Genomic DNA, 18,765 nt, shown 5'->3' with positions numbered 1-18,765 from the left:
GATGAAATCAACAATCTTTTGGGCTTCTCCTTCAGGCTCCTAACTCTGAGCTCCCTAGCAAGATTGCTCTTTGACACATTTTGTGTAGTTTTTCCTGAACATCTAATTGGCACCTAAGAAGGAACTATTACCTCATTGAAATATTTTTCAGAAATTTCTATTCCGTTGTGCTCCATTATGAAAATGTTTTTGGGGGGAATGGAAAGATCGAAAGCAAATATTAGACACAGAAGGACCTCAGAAATCCCTGTCAATGGTGCTCAAACCTGTAAGGATCAGGACTTCTGAGAGCTGGGCCCCAGGAAAAGCACAGAGCAGTGTGACCCAAGCCGAAGACCCAGAGCTCTCTACAAACAGGAAAAGACAGAGCAGCTAGAACATAGCTGGAAAAATCACATTGGTTCAACATCAGGATCCAAAGTACATCTTTCTGTAACAGTCCCTTAATATTTGGGAATATTTAAAACATAAACTCCAATTCTTGTTTAGTGTTCTCCATTCTTTCTCTGCTCTTTCAATGACACACTAATCCCATCATGAGTGTTCTCAACAAAACCCAGTGTCCTCAACAAAACCCAGTTGCCTCCCCGAGGACCCCATCCCCAAGTAACCATCACACTGGGGGGCAGGGCTCTAACATATGGATTGGGAAAGCACAAAAAATTCAGTCCATAACAGAAAGTGTACTTCAATGGATTGTTTTAATTGCATGACTTTATTAGTGCTTGTGAAGTTTCCTCCCTTATAACTTTCCATTATTTCCATTCAATTAGCTCTTTATTAATATTATTTAATTATACACTTTGGGTATGAAATTGAATTTAAAGTCCAAGGTGTCACTTTTACCCATTTCTCTCTCATGTTAAGTTTGAACCTACATACCAAAACATGCATGTAACTGTGTACAATGTGCCCTTTTCACACAATCCCAGGCTGCCAAGGCAATAACACTAGCAGGGATTCTGGCTTTAAGTTTTAGGTTTTGCATATTCACAAGACTTATTGCACCTTAGTCAGGTAACCAGTGAAACTGGGACCAAAACCCACATTTTTAACTATAAATCCTTCAATTGTATCATTCAATCTTCCTCTCAGCATTATGACATTTGTAATTTGAGCAATCATCCACCATGCCCACCACCAAGTCCTGAAATGCATTTAAAGATTATGTAACACAGACTGGAAGGCCATTTGGAACAAAGCAATTAGAGATAACAATTCACTGCATTTTGGGAAAAACTTTACGCACTGTACTCTAAGAAGAATAGTAGAAAACGGAAGTCCAAATTTACAAAACAGACTTCTTTAGACTTTTGGACTATTTTTAGAATTAGTTTTAATTTTGAATATTGTAAACTAATAGAGCAAGGTTAATATATAAATAAATCTTGGAACTGCCCATAATAATTACAGTTCCAAATTATGGTATACTTACCACATTTCACTTGAATATAGCCTAATGCTATATGTGCATTTAAGTTAATACTGATAACACTCCTTTGTGGTAGATATTATTGTTCCCATTATGTCAGTTTAGGAAACTGAGGATCATAGAAGATAATTAGCATGCCTAAGGCTACTAGGTGGGAAGATGCAGAGCTGAGGTTTGAACCCAGAACTGGAAGATTCCAAAGCTGTTACTCTCAACCTTGAAACTATCACTCTTGCCTGATTTGGACAAAGTGATAAACAAGTGCTTACTTTGAAATGAGATAGTTAGTAGATTTAGATGTGGCTCAGTAAAACACTATGTTGTAGAGAACTACCAGGGGAGGAAACTAAATCAAATACAAATAAATTTCTTTTCTCATGATGGTTTCAAAACCCCATCATTTAAGAAAGGCTTCTGTCTTGATTATTCAATTTAAAATGAAATCAAGAAAAATTTGTATTGCTTTCTGAATACAAGGCAATGTTATACGTGCTCATTCTTGCACCTGCATCATTGAAAAACTTTTAAAAATAAAATTAAACACCAGTGAACACTAAATACACCTAGCAGATGAAGAATAAAAAGCTTTGAAGTGTTTATAGAAAAAACACACTGTGTCCTTACTACATTTTCCAGGTAATGAATTAAGAAACGACATCATAAAGTTTCTGACAACTTTCATCATACATGCTGTTTAATTGGAAGGTGGGACTGTAGTAAAGCATCACTTTACCTAGAAATGTACTTTCATAGAATCTATAAAATAAATTCATTATTTTTATAATAGTAAAAGCCAAATGTGTTTAAAATGTTGCTACCATGTCCACTCACATTCAATGATAGACCTCTTTTTAAAAAATGTTTAACATCTTTGCTGAAACAGAGCAAACATGCAGGAAAGTACACAGATCTTGACAGTATTATTAATAGGGAAATTTTTTCATAATTTCCAAGCTTCTTTATTTCCAAGCTTGTATGTTTGTGACTCATTTCTCTGACAATTAATTGTAAATTACTTCTCTTGAATTTTTAAATATGAAACTGAGTATTAGTTGTCTTACATGTAAGTATAGAGCTACACAATATTTTTTTCATCTCTTAATCTGACTTAGGCATGTCTGGAATAGGAACTGGGTCTTGCCCATCTTTGTAGTTCCAGTGCTGGGTGAATGGAAAACATAATATGCTTTGTAGTGGTTGTTTCATATAATTCCTCCTTTAACAATTCATGGTAATTGACAGCAATGGACTGCGGAAATGCAGAGCGGGAAGGATTCGTGAGTAGGTGAATAAGAGAGGTGGAAAGTGCCTAATTTAACCCATTTTACTGATAAAAAATTAAAGAATTAACTGCTTAGCTCCCTCCAAATGCCCGTATCTGTCTTTTAAGCTGTTATACAACTGTCTTCAGAGGAATATGCTGAGTCTAGTCTTCATGTTTGCTACATATCAATCTGGTATCACTATACAGTTTATAGAGATTTCATCCTGGTGGTTAAAAAGTTTGTGAGAGAGGAAGGGGAAAATTAAACAAGCAAATGCCGTCTTTTGATTGGGTAGTGAACTTTGGCAGCCTTGAAAGGGTTACCTGAACTACTGCTAATACAACTCTCCAGACTTAAAGGCAGAGCAATGGTGGAGAGAACAGTGAAACTGTACTATAAAAATAAATTACTGTCATGAATATTAAGCAACAAGAATATAATAAACATGACTGTTTGCATGATTCTGATTTATTGGTACTGATATGCATATAAATTATGACACTAAGTGTTTATTGTAGTTGTTTCAGAATATGGGCCAAACAAAGCTGGGTGGACACTTCCCGCAGACCTTTCCATCTGCCACCAAATTCCTATTTCACTGCTCCTGTTGCTGTGTTTCTTCTGTCGGTGGCATCAGGACCATGTGTGAGCAGCTATTCCCTTTAGTTTACTTTGCAGACTGAAGTAGATTGCCTTCCCAGAATCTGGCGTTGCAACCACAACCATCACGAATTCTGTCCCCTCGCAGTGGAACAACTCCAGCTGCAGTGTCTCCAAGGCTGTTCTTACTTGCTGTTAAATAGTGCTCACTTTTGACACAAGAGGTTTCATTACTATTTATGAACCTTTTGGCACCGGATCTGGGATTTCCCAGTGCTAAGCAGCACTGCATTTTGCATACTTGCTTAGCAGTGGGTGTTCTAGGTCACTAGTTCTGAGGGGGGCGGGTTGGGGGACGGGGAGGGAGAGAGAGAAAGAGAGAGAGAGACTGTGTATCCATAAAAAATCTGCCATAATGTAACTGCACAAGCAGTACAACATTGTTTTGCTGATATTCACAAGTACAAGTTATTAAGATTAGCCATCAGTGTTAATTGACACTATTTCGAACCAGATATTTATAAAACAGATGGCTACAATAGAGTAACTCCGAAAGAAATAGCATTCTCCTGCCTCAGGTTTTTAGATTTTATGTTACGTCTCATCAAAGTTTACTTCAGGAGATTAATTATTTTGGAGTTTTCTTTTCTCTAATGTTGGTGGCAATCGACCAGGAAGATAGCCAAAAATTTAACAACTTTAACAAAAGATGCAATTTCCACATAGTAAAGTATACCATAGGGGTATAAGTTGAGGATACCTATAAAAAACTGCTGATGACATAAACACTTGGCTATAGATAAAATGCCAGCTAAAGTTCATGATGAGCCAAGAACTGCTACCTACTGAAAATGGGAAGTCTTACAGCATTCTTGGAGGGCATTTTAGCTGCCTGTTTCAAAAGGCCTAAACCTATGCATAAGTATTGGCTCTTACCTATCGAGAAATTTACTTTAGGAACTTTTTAGAGATATACATAAGAATGTATACAATCTTCCTTCTCAAAATGTTATTTATAAATGGGAAAAATGTGAAAGTAACATATATGTCCAAACTTAGGGAAGCTTAAATTATGGCATATTTATATAATCAAATATTATACAGTTGTTAAATTGTGTTGTGGAAAACATTACTTCATAAGGGAAAATGCCAATAAATATTAAAAGAGAGCATAGCAATGTACAGTATAAACTTATTTTAAAATATATATAAACATTTATAAGTAGGGAAAAGAGTGAAAGTATTTATTCAAAATATATTAACAAGGGTTGTCTGTGAATGATTATACAGTCCTTGTTTTTTACTCATTTTTTTTTTGCTTTTCTATGTTCTCCAAGTCTCTAAACTAAGAATAAGTATATTTATAGTGATTAAAAACTAAAAATAAAAAGTATAAAAAGAGTGCAGTTGGCCATGTTATAAGAGATCTCAGAATCAGTTACTGGGTTTCCAAATGTGGGTTCACCCCAAATCACTGTCGCAGGAGCAGATGCCTGGGCATACTGTGATAGATTTTTATTCAATGTGCTTGGGATGAGGTTGAGAAATTTTTCTTAAAAATTAGTGAGCAAATACTCATGTGATTCTAATGTGTAGTCATATTTGGTAACCATCAATGTTAGTCCCTTGTCCTTAATAACAACAAAAACAAGGAGATTGGCTCTTCCTTCTCCTAGGTTCTTGACATCACAGCATCTGACCTCAAGGCTGGGTGTGCACTTTTTGAAAGGGATACTAAGCAAATAAGATGTGAATTCCATGCACTAGAGAAGAATATGCAACTGCATGTGATCTAGCAGCACAATAAGTGATGAAGACGATAAATGCTCTACAGAAGGGAGTGGTAAAAGTACAGTGGCTGGGATGACGTCACCAAGGAGTCATACATTGCATATGGAGTTTGAAGAGCCAGCTGGGGAAAGGACAGGGGCACATGTCCAGCCCTCAAGTGGGTGTGTTGTTTTTGGGGAGAGTGAAGAATCTGAATAGAATGCAGTAAAGATTTTGGAGGGTGCAGTACAAGATGAGAAAAGATACAGTTAAGCCAGTATTATAAATCCCATATAGGTTGCAGCCTGTAAATGTAGTATTTGATCTCATATCTTCCTGCCTTATAACACACTGTCTTTCATGGAAAAGCTACTAAATAAATGTTTGGTCAATAAATTAACTAATAAATTAAAGATAATTCAATACTATAGAAGGGTTTAAATTTTAATATACAGCAATGAAAACCCCATTAAACTTTTAACCCTATTAAACATTTTTACTGCTCAGTGAAAACAGTTTTAGAGCAATCGTGGTGGTGGTAATTGGCAGGATATGTTTAAGAGGGGAGATAGAAGGCAGAAAACCCCATTGCACTATCTACCTGGCACTACACTTGGCCACCAATCAACATGAATTGGGGCAAAGGACCCATTTGTTTGGGGACCCAGTTTTTTCTCTCTGCAAAATGATGAAATTATACTGTATCAAAATTCTGAAACTGAAATCAATGGATATGCAAGAGGTTCACAGTCTATTGCCCAAACTGTTGGCCAGATTTGTGTTAATGTTCACCTATGTGTTTTCTGGAACAAATTCTCAGAAGATACGTGACCTCAGAAAAGTTATAAAATAAGTGCTACTCACTTATTTCAGCAGTGTGGTCTGTAGACTGGGAGTGTCAGAATCACCTGGGACCTTGTTAGACATGAAATTTTGGGGACCCCATTCCAGACTTTTTGAATAACAGTCTCTGGGAATGGAGCCCAAGAACCTACTTTTACAAGTTCTCCAGGTTTTTGGTATTCATGTAAAAGTTTAGGAATCTAGTAGCTAAATGAGTTTTGTGCCCCTCAGCAACTTAAAAAGCTTTGACTAGTTTGTGAAAGAAGAAAAGGGAAGAACACATAGGTGAGAAAGACTATGAAAAAGGAAAGGTTGCAAAGACTTAATAACAATTTTGATAAGTAGTCATGGTCAGGTTTGAAACTTAGGTGAGCAAGAGGACATTATTTGATAGAAATAGTGAAGCTGTGGTGGTGAGTTATTTTATATACACTAGAAAATAGGACCAAACACAACTTACCAATAAACCATTTTTTTTCTTGGCATCATTTCTTGGCAAATTAGACATAGGGTTGAGACAGTTTAAAGTACCTTTGTGTTGCAGGAAATTATTTCAGGATCATCCAACTAAAAATGGCTATTGAAACACCAAAAGCTGATCTGAAGTGGAGAGTGATGGGAACGAAAATTTTGGCAAAATTGAAGATTCCATGATGTATATGGATGTGTGCATCTCTGTGTACATGTGAGTAGGAAAAAAATAAAGCAAAAAATTGGATTCCCACATGTAAAAGAGTAATACTATTTGATGAATATGTATATTGTGAAATCCTTATTTCATAGGTGAGACTGTTTTATTTGTTTATTTTTTGGTGGTATTGTTTTAAATTTTTAAACAGAGTATTGAGAAATCACCAAAAATGGCTAATTGTATTGGCAAAATTGAAGGTTGGCTAATTTTGACAGCTTTCTAGCTCTATAGCTTTATAAGTCAAAAGATATCCTTCAAGTAAATGAAACCAACTTCCCAACTTCTTGATTCAAGAAAGAGAAAGGATATACAGATTGAAGAGAACTTGTAACTCCAAGTATACACTATCATTAAGTGCACTTAGATTTGCACCATATAATTATTATGATTGTAGCAATTAATCAATCAACTGATTAACATGTAGGGTCAGCAGCATCCAGTGATCTTATCTTGAAGCTTGAATTAATTAATTATGCTTTCTTCCACATGATTATTTTCTATTTGTGTGCCCAGTGTGTGCTAGTTACCCCTATTGACAAAATGTGGTTTTGTCTCTCTACTTATCACAGCAGGTATTAGCAGCATTCCTTGAGGTATTTTGCTGATACCAAGTCAGAATTATAAGTAAACTAAAATATTTTCAATACTTCCTGAAGTAATTGCTTTGTTATTTTTATCATTGAATGTGTTGTATAAATTATACAAATTAAGATTCTTTTGAACTATTTTAACATTCAAGAACTTTTGTTTGTCAGAGTAATTCAAATTCAACAATATTATATATCATCGAATAATTATGTTATTCAGAAATTTTAACTTATATTGCAAGAAATATCCAAAACTAAACTTTGCAAACACATGCTTTTTAAGAAAAATTTTTAAATATTTTCAAATATATAATCTCTTTGGCTAATTTCTTGTGAAATGTTTAAAGCTGTGTTATTCCCATTCGTTAGATGAGGAAACTGAAGCTAAAACACATGGAGTGGTTTGCCTGGAATCTCCAGATAAACAAGAGCAGTTCTAGAACAGAAAACTTTCCCACCAGATATGTATTGAATAGCTCCTTAGGACACACTATGTTGAAAGTTAGGGACAATAAGATGAACAGGACGTGCTGCCAGTTTCATGGAATTCACAGTCCAGCAAGCAAAACAGGCATGTGATGAGATATTTACAAGTGCAACTGTGTAATGAAGACATGAAAGGCTGTGAGAGCGTGAAGGTATTCTTTTTCACTACTTGGCTGTTTCAGGATGACACTTTTGATGGAGTTGCTCCATATGAAACAAGGTGGAACACAAGAGAAATATATTGTGATATGAGACCGGCTGCATATGTCATAGCTGTTTTTTTTTTCTTTTTACTGGAAGCCACTTAATAGCAAGGCCTGTCTCAGTTGGAGGCTCTGCCTTTTTGCTTACAGACTGTCTGACGCCTTTGCAAAGTGGGCCACTGCATTGTTGGTTACTGCACACCAGGGTGGTCCGCAAGCCGCTGTTGTCTGCCTTCCCACAGTGAGACAGCGTCTTCTGAAGTTCTAGTCTCTTATGTCCTTAGAGAATGGTTTGTGTTTCCTAAGAAGCTTAGGTCTGGATGATTTACACGTACCATTTTAAACTCCTGTTGTGTAATGCTTGGACTGAGATTTACATCTGCTGAAACAGTTTGTCAGGTCTGTGTATGATATTCTGCTATACATTGTGTCATCCACTCTCACTTATCTGTGTGAGTGGAGAAGAGAAGATGTTCATGTGACACTCAGTAATAACGATCTCAAAACCCTGTATTCTAGCGAAGAGTAACGTCACACACATACTGTAGATGCTCTGGCTACTGACCATAATCTTTTACTCAAATCATTAAGGGTTTTGTCAACTCAAATTAGAAGTTTTAATTTTGACTTGAAGAAAGAGAGAGGCAAGTTGGGTTAGGACATGAAGTGGTCAGATTTTGATTCTGTATGATTTGAGTTCATTCTCTCCTATTCACTCTTTTCTTTTTTTTATCCCAAGTGAAACAGCATATTCCCTGGATGTGAGAGCTTGTCAAATTATCACACGCACACACACAAATTTCAAAATAATTAAATCTGTGAATGAAAAGTGAGCATTTATACCCATAAGTATTAAAAGGGAAATGGTACACAAAAATCCATAGAAATGTGACTGTCAAGCTATACTCACTGAAACCAGAAGATCCAGCAGATGAGATTGCTAATAAACGACACGTGGTGGGTGTGTGGGTGTGGGAACCAGTGTGTATGTGAGATGTATCATTTCCATAGTGTAAAAGAGTTGAATTAGCTTCCACTTGACTAGATGAGAGCTCTTAGTTCTTATTTTGAAAGCAATCAATTGAGCATGGTTAATTAGGATATCACCAAGTAGTTAAGGGAAAAAAAAGCAAGGCGCTTATTAGAGAGTATATTTTAGATCTGTTCACATTACAGTGCTGATCGAAGGATTATGGGAAGAATTCACCAAAGCCGTGGCTGTTAGGTGCTTTCTGCATGACCACATTTTTGTTCAATTACAACAAATTATTATAGTTATTTTATGTGTTGCTACAGTGCTACCTTTATGGGAATCATCGAGTTATAAACAAAGAACACATTTCAGTCTTCAAAACAATAATTATAAGAAGACAAAGCAAATCTCATTTGGGAAAAAATCTCTAAATCCATTCACTAGAGCACTTTTAACTTAATTTGCAAATATACATCATTTTTATGTAGTGTTAAATTCAAAATAACTAGTCACGTTAACTAGCTATCTAAGGTTTATATTGTACCATTTTATTCAAGGTATACATTTTACTTCAAAGTGTTTCAACATTCCAAATAAATTAACTATTTTTATTAATATGGAAAATGAGAATGGACTCCATATTTTCATGTATGTGCCATTTTCACTATATTTTGATGGTATATATAAACTTTTGAAAATGATTTCAGAAATCTATCAGCACAAGTGGGCTGAGTATTAATCCTCAGAATATCTGTCCACTCAGAGGATAGGTCCACCACTCAGATCACTCCCCATATACACTATAAGGTCAAGGGGAGTCTTCTTAACCTTGAGCAAGGTTGAACATTTGCATGGCTTGAGGCTTGCAAACAAACATACAAAGCACTACCTCTTTCCTAATGCTTGAATAGCTTCATGTTACTTAGGTTTCTTATTTGAGCTTTAGCTCTCCTTTATGCATTAGTCTGAGTTGTTGTGGACATGGTATCCTATTTTGTGTTTGAATGCAGAAAAACACAAATATTAAGATTTTACATTCATTCTCTAGTTGAGTACAGTATTGGGTAACCTCTAAGTATTAGTAACACAGGGCAACTCAGATTTTAACATATTTTTTCTGCCTACAAGAGACTCTAACATTTTCAAGAGAACTTTGCTGGACATTTTTTATGGCAGGAAAAGAGGCCATTAGTCCTTGTTCCCATATCTGAACCTGAGCGAGCAGGACAAGATCCTGCTCAGTTCCACATGTTGGAGTCAGACATGGGGAGTCATTCCCTATTCACATAACTGAGTCTGGGCTGTTTTACTTTTATATTTTCCCATATTTTATTATAAAATGATTAAATCCCCCTGTAAATAAATGGGGATCTAGGTAAGAATCTAGATAATCAAGAATAATAGTTATAGATTTTCAAATAAAATTAGTTGCCTTGTATCCAAAGTTATAGCAGAGGTTCCCACCATGAGTTGTAGCAAATATAAAATTTCCTAGATTTTCACCCACTCATGGTTTTCAAAAAAACCCATGCTCATAAAGATTCATTGTTAGCATATTTTTGCATCTTATTTCTTGATTTTATTTTTATTCTTTTTACCATTATGGGTGTGAATAGTAGTGCAGTCTTTTCAAGTCAACTGTGCAAAAGGGCCATGGCTATATGAACATAATGAGACAGATGAGGGACACTTGACCAGATGACCAAGGTCACTGTAATTCTGACCCCATAGTGAAAACAATGCATTTAATGCCATGCCAAGTGACTTACAACCAAGTCAAGGCATTTCTCTGACCTTACTTTATAACCTCTAATCCATACACTCACTCTGTTTTGGCATAGTCATGGCCCTACAGTGCAAAGTATTTTTTAATAATTGCTTCCATTTCTTTTTCAAGTACTGTATTAAAGCAAAACTTCTTGCCCTGGCTAGTGTAGCTCAGTGGACTGCGTGCCAGCCTGCAAACCAAAGGGTCACCAGTTCAATTCCCAGTCAGGGCATGTGCCTGGGCTGCAGGCCAGGTCCCCAAGATGTACAAGATGTACAAGAGGCAAACACACATTAATGTTCCTCTCCTTCTCTTTCTCCCTCCCTCCCCCTCTCCAAAAATAAATAAATAAAATCTTTAAAAGAAAAGGCAAAACTTCTATTGAAACAAACTTAATTCTCTTCTGTCTCATTCATCCTCATCATTACATCAGCATCATCAGCATCTATATAGCCAGTTAAGGAACCAGCATGTGTTTCTGCCCTCTAATTGGTATTTGTTGAAGAAGCAAGAGGCTGAAATTCAGATCTTTTGTTCATTTCAAAACAGTTGTCAAATTCTCCTTTGGACTGGAAAAGAAAACTTTGCAAAAATTGACATCTCAGTCACTGGTTAGGAAGTAAATATGGAAGCGTAAAATGGCATTTTTAAACAAAACTGCTCTTCTGACCATAACTGAATTTTCACATTGTCAGCACTTCCATTATAAACATTTTTTAAGTTTGGAGTTTATAACGCAAATATAAAGATTTGCTATGGGCTAAATCTCAACCCAAGAGCAAATGTTTATACCAATTTTGAAAACAATCAGCTTGCCCATTTGTAGTTATGCATGTGTTCATCATCTGTTATTGCTTGTCCAATGCTCTCCAACTTCTGGGAGAAATAGCAGACATCTGGAGAGAGGAAACAATGTTTGCTCTCCGGCAGATGTAGTCTGTTTTGCACAATCATTGAATAAGGAAGGTATTGAATAAACGTGTGCTCTTTAATACAAGGAAATAAAAATGACAAAATTCTGCATGTGTATCAATGCTGTTGAAATACATTATTGGGCATTCTAAGAATTGGTCCCTTGGCATCCATAGAACCTGGTTATACCCATTTTACAGATGGGAAACTAAGGAACTAAGACATTACCATAAATAACGCAATTGAAATGCCCTGTCCTATAAAATGCATTATACTTCGGAGATTGCCAGAGTAAGTGAAGGGGCCAAAATTATTCTCTGAAAGATTGTAAATCATCACCTAACTTCCAGTTTCATGTTGGTAATTTTTTTTTTCTTTTACATTCATTCAATAACTGGCATGTTCAATTAGCACCTTGCAAAAAAAATCAGAAACTAATTACTACCTGAAACAACTCAAAATGCTTCCCAAGTGTGGGTCCTTATAGGCTGGGGGATTAAAGTTGGGTTGACACAGATTTTTTTTTCAATAATACGATCAAATTTCATTGGGTCCTTTCTTCACCTATATTCCATAGCACCATGCATAATGAAGGACACGTACAGTTTACCAAGAAAAGAGCAAATTCGAAAGTGATTTAAGTCTTTCCTGTTTAGGTTCCAATTAGCTCAACCACATCAGAGAATTCATTTGTCCTCTCAGATTTTATATTTAGGCTTATTAAACTAAGTAATCTCTAATTATCTGTTCTTGCTCTAAAATTCTATACTTGCATGATCTATTTTAAAATACCTTCCTCAGATATTTGCAGTTCTTGGTGAATCAAGTCAAGTATTTTGTCTGATTTCCCATAGTCTTATATATATCTCTCAATAGGTATTCTCTAGGTCAAGAACACAGCCAAATGAAGAAAAGGAAAGAGACTTTGCCTTATTTTAAGGAAGGTGAAATTAAAGATCTTTATACATAGCAAATCCTGATTGCCAATAAATTCATTTGGTATTGGCAAGGATTGTATATTACTGAGAACCAAATTAAATTTTTTATTTAATTTGTAATATCTATCTGGGGGCAATTAATGTGCCTCTCTATTATGTACAAAAAGTCCAGCCATTGTTATTATAACAAGAACAGAGAGCATTATGCTAAGCAAAATAAGCCAGGTGGTGAGGGACAAATACCGTATGATCTCACCTTTAACTGGAACCTAATCAACAGAATAAACAAGCAAGCAAAATAGAACCAGAAACATTGAAATAAAGAACAAACTGACAATAACCAGAGGGGAGGTAGGGGGGAACAATGCGGAGAAGGGCAGAAGGGTTTTCAGGAACAACTGTAAAGGACGCATGGACAAAACCAAGTAGGGTAGAAGCAGGGCAGGAGGGTGGAGATGGCTGGCAGGGGGAATGGGTGGGGAGTAAATGCAGACAACTATAATCGAACAACAATAAAATAACTTTTTTAAAAAAAGAACAGTTTACGCAACATCAGTGTAACCTGACAGCCAATGAGAGTGGACTGGAATGCACATGCATGAACAATGACGATTCCTCTGTACTAGTCAGTGGGAACAGTATATGCCACTGAGTGAGCATGTGTGCTGTGTGGCTGTTCTATTCTAAAATAACTGAGTGAGTAGAGCAACAAATTAGCATCAAATTTTGCGTTAAGCTTGAACACTCCTCCTTGGAAACTGTTTGGATGATTCAGGAGGCTTTTGGAGAGGATGTGATAGGTGTGGTGCAAATAAAAGTGTGGCACAAGTGCTTCAAAGATTGTCAAGAATCTATTGGAAGTGATCTACATTCTGGAAGGCCTGCAACAAGAAAAACACCTGAAAATGTTGAACATATACAGGTGCAATCAACAAAGATCGGAGACTGACAGTGTGAGAACTAGAAGCTGATCTAGGGATTCCAAAAATTCCTGTGTCCAAGATTTTGACGCAGGATCTTGCCATGAAATGTGTCTTGGAAAAATTTGTTCCACAGCTTCTGCTACCAGAGAAGAGAAACATCATGCTGCAGTTGCCAATGATTTAATTCAAACTGCTACCAATGAACCAGATTTCCTCAAAAAGGTCATAACTGAAGAAAAATAATGTGTCTATGGCTATGATCTGGAAACGAAGGCCCAGTCATCCCAATGGAAGTCACCTGGTTCTCCACACCCAAAGAAGGCACAACAAAGTTGTAGCAAGATCTAGACCATGTTAACTGTGTTTTTTTTTATTGGGAAGGTGTTCTTCTTCATGAGTACACGCCTCCAGGCCAAACAATTAATAAGGAGTACTATTTCCATGTTCCTCATTGGCCAAGAGACACAATATGATGAAAACAGCCACAGCTATGGGCAACTGGTGATTAGCAGCTTTATTGTGACAATGAGCCTGCTCAAATAACACATCTTGTGCAGATATTTTTGGCAAAGCATCAAATCATCCAGGTAACTCAGCCCTCCTACAGCCCAGATTTCATGCCCTGCAACTTCCGGCTTTTCCCAAAACTAAAATCACCTTTGAAAGAGAAGAGATTTTATAGAACATTGATCAGATTCAGGAAAATATGATGGGATGGCTGATGATGATTGGGAGAATTGTGTAAGGTTCCCAAGGTACTACCTACGTTGAAGGGGACTGAGGCATCATCATTCTGTACACTATGTTTCTTGACTCTTGTATCTTCTTCAATAAATATCTCCATTTTTCATACTAAATGAAATGGCTGGATACTCTCTGGACAGACCTCATATAATTAGTTATCATTTTACAACCAGAGCCTTAAAGTAAAATATTGTTTTTAAAATTAATTCCAAAGTTTGATTATATAGCACCCATTATGTGCCTTATTTTCACCAATATCCACACATTCACCTATGTTGTCCATTTTTTGGCAAGGTAAAGAAACTTTCTCATGCTGACCTAGGGGACTATTGGAGGAAAATTCTGTATTTTGATGCACCAAGTAGATTTTGAATACATAAAATCATCAATTACTTATGCCTTGTCATCAGCAGAAAATGTCAAATGCAATGGCTTTCCTACGATATAGGTTTCCAGTTCCCAGGCTTACCCAGGAGTGAAGTACATTTAAGTTTGGTTGCTTTTGTTGTGTGTTTGTTTGGGGTTTTTTTGTTGTTATGGCCATATTCACTTTTTTTTATTGTAGTTCAAGTACAGTTGTCTCCATTTCACCCCACCATGCCCCACCCACCCCTGCCTCCTACCCTCAAACCCACTCCCTTTGGTTGTAAGTTTGTTTTTGATAAAAACTATAATAGTAAACAGAAAAAGTGCTCAATATTGAAGAAGTTCATATGGATTTTTTCCAGCTGTTTTAAGGTATAATTTGGTGCACAGATTTAGCATTCAACTTGAAAAGTTTGACATAATTTGACATGTGTATATGCTATGAAATCATCACCACAGTCAAAATAATGAGCTCATCCTTCATCCCCAAATGTTTCCCCATGCTTTTTCCTTGGTACCACCCCTTACAACAAATGATTTGCTTTCCATCACTATAGATCAGTTTGTACTTTCTAGAGTACTACCTAAGTAAAATTATATGATATGTACTCTCTTATTTTTTTGATCTGATCATTAATATGGAACAATTACTTTAAAATTCATCAATGCTATGTGTATTGAGGGTTTATTCATTTTTTATTGCTGAGTATTATTCTATGTATGGAGTCACAACTTGCTTATCAATTGACCTATTGATGGACATTTGGATTGTCCAGTGTTTGATTATTACAAATAAAGTTGCTATGAACTTTTGTGTATAAGCCTTTGTATGGAAATATTCTTTCATTTCTCTTGTGGAAATACCTAGAAATAGAATGGTTAGTTCACATGGTAGATGTATGTTTAACTTTATAATTAACTGCCAAACTGTATTTCAGAGTAGCTACGTGATTTTTTTTATTCTCATCAGCAATATATTAGAGTTGCAATTTCTCCATATCCTCATCAACACTTGAGATGGTCAGTCTTTTAGCTTGAGCCACTCTAACAGGTTTGTAGGGTGTCTCATTGCAGTTTTTGTTTGCATTCCCCTAATGACCAATAATGTTGGACATCTTTTCATATGCTGATTTGCCATCTTGATGCCTTCTTTAGTGAAGTATCTGTTCAAATAATTTGCTCATTTTTTTATTAGGTTGGTTGTTTTACGCTAAGAGTTTTGAGACTCATTACTTGTATGTAATCTGGATATTAACCCTTATTCATTCTCCTGGCAGTGTATATTGAAAAATGGAAGCTCTTGATAAAGTTAAATTTATGATTTTATCTTTATAGTTTGTATTTTGGTGCCATTCTTGAGAAATCTTTGCCTTATTCCATATCACAAAGATTTTCTTTTATGTTATATTCCAGCAATTTTATAGTTTTAGATTATACATTAGATTTCTGATCGTTTTGAGTTCATTTTTGTATGACATTTAAAGGTATGGATCTCAGTCCCCTCCTTTTGGCATGTGCATATTCAATTTTTTCAACACGCTTTGTTAAGAATACTCTCCTCCACCCACTCAGTTGCCTCTGCACCTTTGTTGTTAGTCTGTTATCCATGTAATTATAGGTCTACTGTGGAATTATTTATTTTGCTTCATTGAACTATTTTTATAACTCAGTGCTAGCCCCACAATGTCTTTTTTACTGTAAATCTAATAAGTCTTAAGGTCAGGTAGTGTTAGTCCTCCAACTTTGTTCTTTTCAAACTTATTATTGTTATTCTAGGTCAGCAGTTGGCAAACTTTTTTCCTCTGAAAGCAATAGTAGTTCTCTAATAGTGAATAGTTTAAGGTTTGTAGGCTATACAGTCTTTTTTGTAATATTCAACTCTGCCTTTTAGTGGAAGAACAGCCATGGGCAATATTTTTAAAGTGAACATGGCTATGTCACAATAAAACTTTATTTACAGAAGCAGACAGCAGGTTAGAAATGTGCTGCAGGTCATAGTCCTTTACCCCTTTTCTGGTCCTTTGCATTTCCACATGAATTTTAGAATCATCTTGTCAATTTATAAAAAAAAAAAAAACGGAAGCCAACCAAGGTTTTGACTGGCTTTGATTTAAACCTATAGATAATTTTTGGAAGAACTGACATTTTAACAATATAGTCTTCCAACCACTGAACCAATTATATCCATCATTTATTTAGACCTTCTTTAATTTGTCTCAACAGTGTTTTAAAATTTTCTTTATACATATCTTGAGCATCTTTTGTCAGATTTATCCCTGAGTATTTAACATTTTGCATTGCTATTGTAAATTGTTTTCTTATTTCAGTTTCTTATTGTTCATTGCTTTTATATAAAAATACAATTGATACTGTGTTGTAACATTGTGCTACTCAATTATTGATCCTGGGGTTTTTTTTCCTTAATCCCCACCAGAGGATATATAGGTTCATTGATCTTAGAGAGAGAGAGGAAGGGTGGAAGGTGGGACAGAGAGAGAGAGATGTGAGAGAGAAATATCAATTGGTTGCCTCCTGTGCACACCCTGACTGGGACCAAACCCACAAACCAGTTATGTGCCCTGACCAAAAATCCCAAGCCACAACATTCTGGTGCATAGGATGACCCTCCAACTGACTGAGCCATGCAGCCAAGGCAGTTCTGGTAGTTCTGGGGGGCATCATCACATTTTCTACATTGACTAAAAGCATTATTTTGTTTTATTTCCTATCTGGATGCATTTTATTTCTTTTTCTTGCTCCAGTGCACTGGCTAAAACCTCCAGTACAACATTAAGTAGAAATGATGAGTGGATATCCTTGTCAGGTTGCTTCCCATCTGGGGAGCATTGCTCTTTCACCATTAAGTGTGATGCTAGCTGTAGGCTTTTCCTTCTCATCTATTTCTAATTTCCTGAGAGTTTTCATTAGAATAGATGTTAGATTTTATCAAAAGTTTTTCTGAATCTGCTGAGATAATCATAGGGTTTTTCTTTTTTAGTTTGTTAAATGAACTAATAGTCATTTACCATGTTCTGAAAGCCTTTCTGTGATTTTTCATGGAGTTTGGCTTTTATCCCTAGGGCACTGAAAACCCACTGAGGGTTTCAAACAAGTGCATGGCATAATAAAATTTACAGAGTGACATGTATTGCGGAGACAGAAGGTGGTGAAAAAGGAAGATGGCGGACAGGGAGTTAGTTAAGAAGCTACTGGTTATTTAAAGAATGTTTAGAGAAGAGAACTCACAGACATTTACTACTTACAGTAGAGAATAGAGGAAATTAAATATAGAGAATAAGAGAAAAATGGAAGTAGAACAGATTCTCAGAATTATAGCTTCAGCAATTTGTTAAATTATGGTGCCATTAAGTAAATTTAAAAATAATGGAGTAAGAGAAACTTTTACATTTCAAAAGGACAGATACCCAATTTGTTACATATATAAATCAGCACTTGGATTCTTTTCCCTGAAAGCATTCCCACTGAGATTGCCACAACCTGCCTTAAAAAGGAAGCAAGAAAGGTGTAACATATTTATAGGTCCTTAATAATGTTTCATTATCAGTATAGCATTGATTCAGCCTGGTAAAATCAATGGATTCACATCAGTGTGTTTCCCAATAAGTGAACCACTTCTTTAAGTATGGAAGTTTTTAATTTTAAGGCTAAAATGCATTATATTCTTCTCTAAAGCATTCAAGTTTTTCATTTTTTTTGACATCTACTCTGGAAGTATTATAAGCACCTTCATGTTTCCAAAATAAATTAGGACTCAGATAGATTAAGTGACACTGTTAACATCACAAGTTAAAACTGTCAGTCTCCAAACTGGAACCCAGGTGTTACTCTAAATATGGCTGCTTTTCACATTCCTATATTACATCCACATGCATTATGATATTATCCAGGGATGTTTTCATTACTACATTGGTTAAATACTCATAAGGGTGAAAGTATAATCAAATTTAGAATAACATCCCGAAAAACTCATGGTGAAGGGAGTAACCTGTTTTTCTAGGGCAGCATTACTTAGTGAGGAAAGAAAACATGGTGTTTTGGGAAAAGAATGAGCCAGTTTGTAGTCAGACAAACTCAGGTTCAAATTTGGGCCCTTCCACATACTGGGAGACAGAGTGTGGCAACCAACAAACACTCAGCACCTCAATGTTCTCATCTCTAAAATGAGTACATTACCCAGATGGTAGGGTTATTGTAAGCATTACTGTAAACACTGATGACATGAACTGTAATTTCTGGGCATTAT

The 18,765-nt window shown here is 35.9% G+C and overlaps 1 protein-coding gene across 2 annotated transcripts in view; it reads left to right on the top strand.

Annotated features, from left to right (window-relative positions):
* The window catches only part of ARHGAP15 (Rho GTPase activating protein 15), a 626,777-nt gene that overhangs the window by 505,683 nt on the left and 102,329 nt on the right, over positions 1 to 18,765 (top strand). The gene's annotated exons all lie outside the window — the stretch shown is intronic.

This window comes from Phyllostomus discolor, chromosome 4 (assembly GCF_004126475.2).
Source record: "Phyllostomus discolor isolate MPI-MPIP mPhyDis1 chromosome 4, mPhyDis1.pri.v3, whole genome shotgun sequence".
Taxonomy (NCBI): Eukaryota; Metazoa; Chordata; class Mammalia; order Chiroptera; family Phyllostomidae; genus Phyllostomus; species Phyllostomus discolor.
This window is presented reverse-complemented; position numbering and strand designations above follow the sequence as displayed.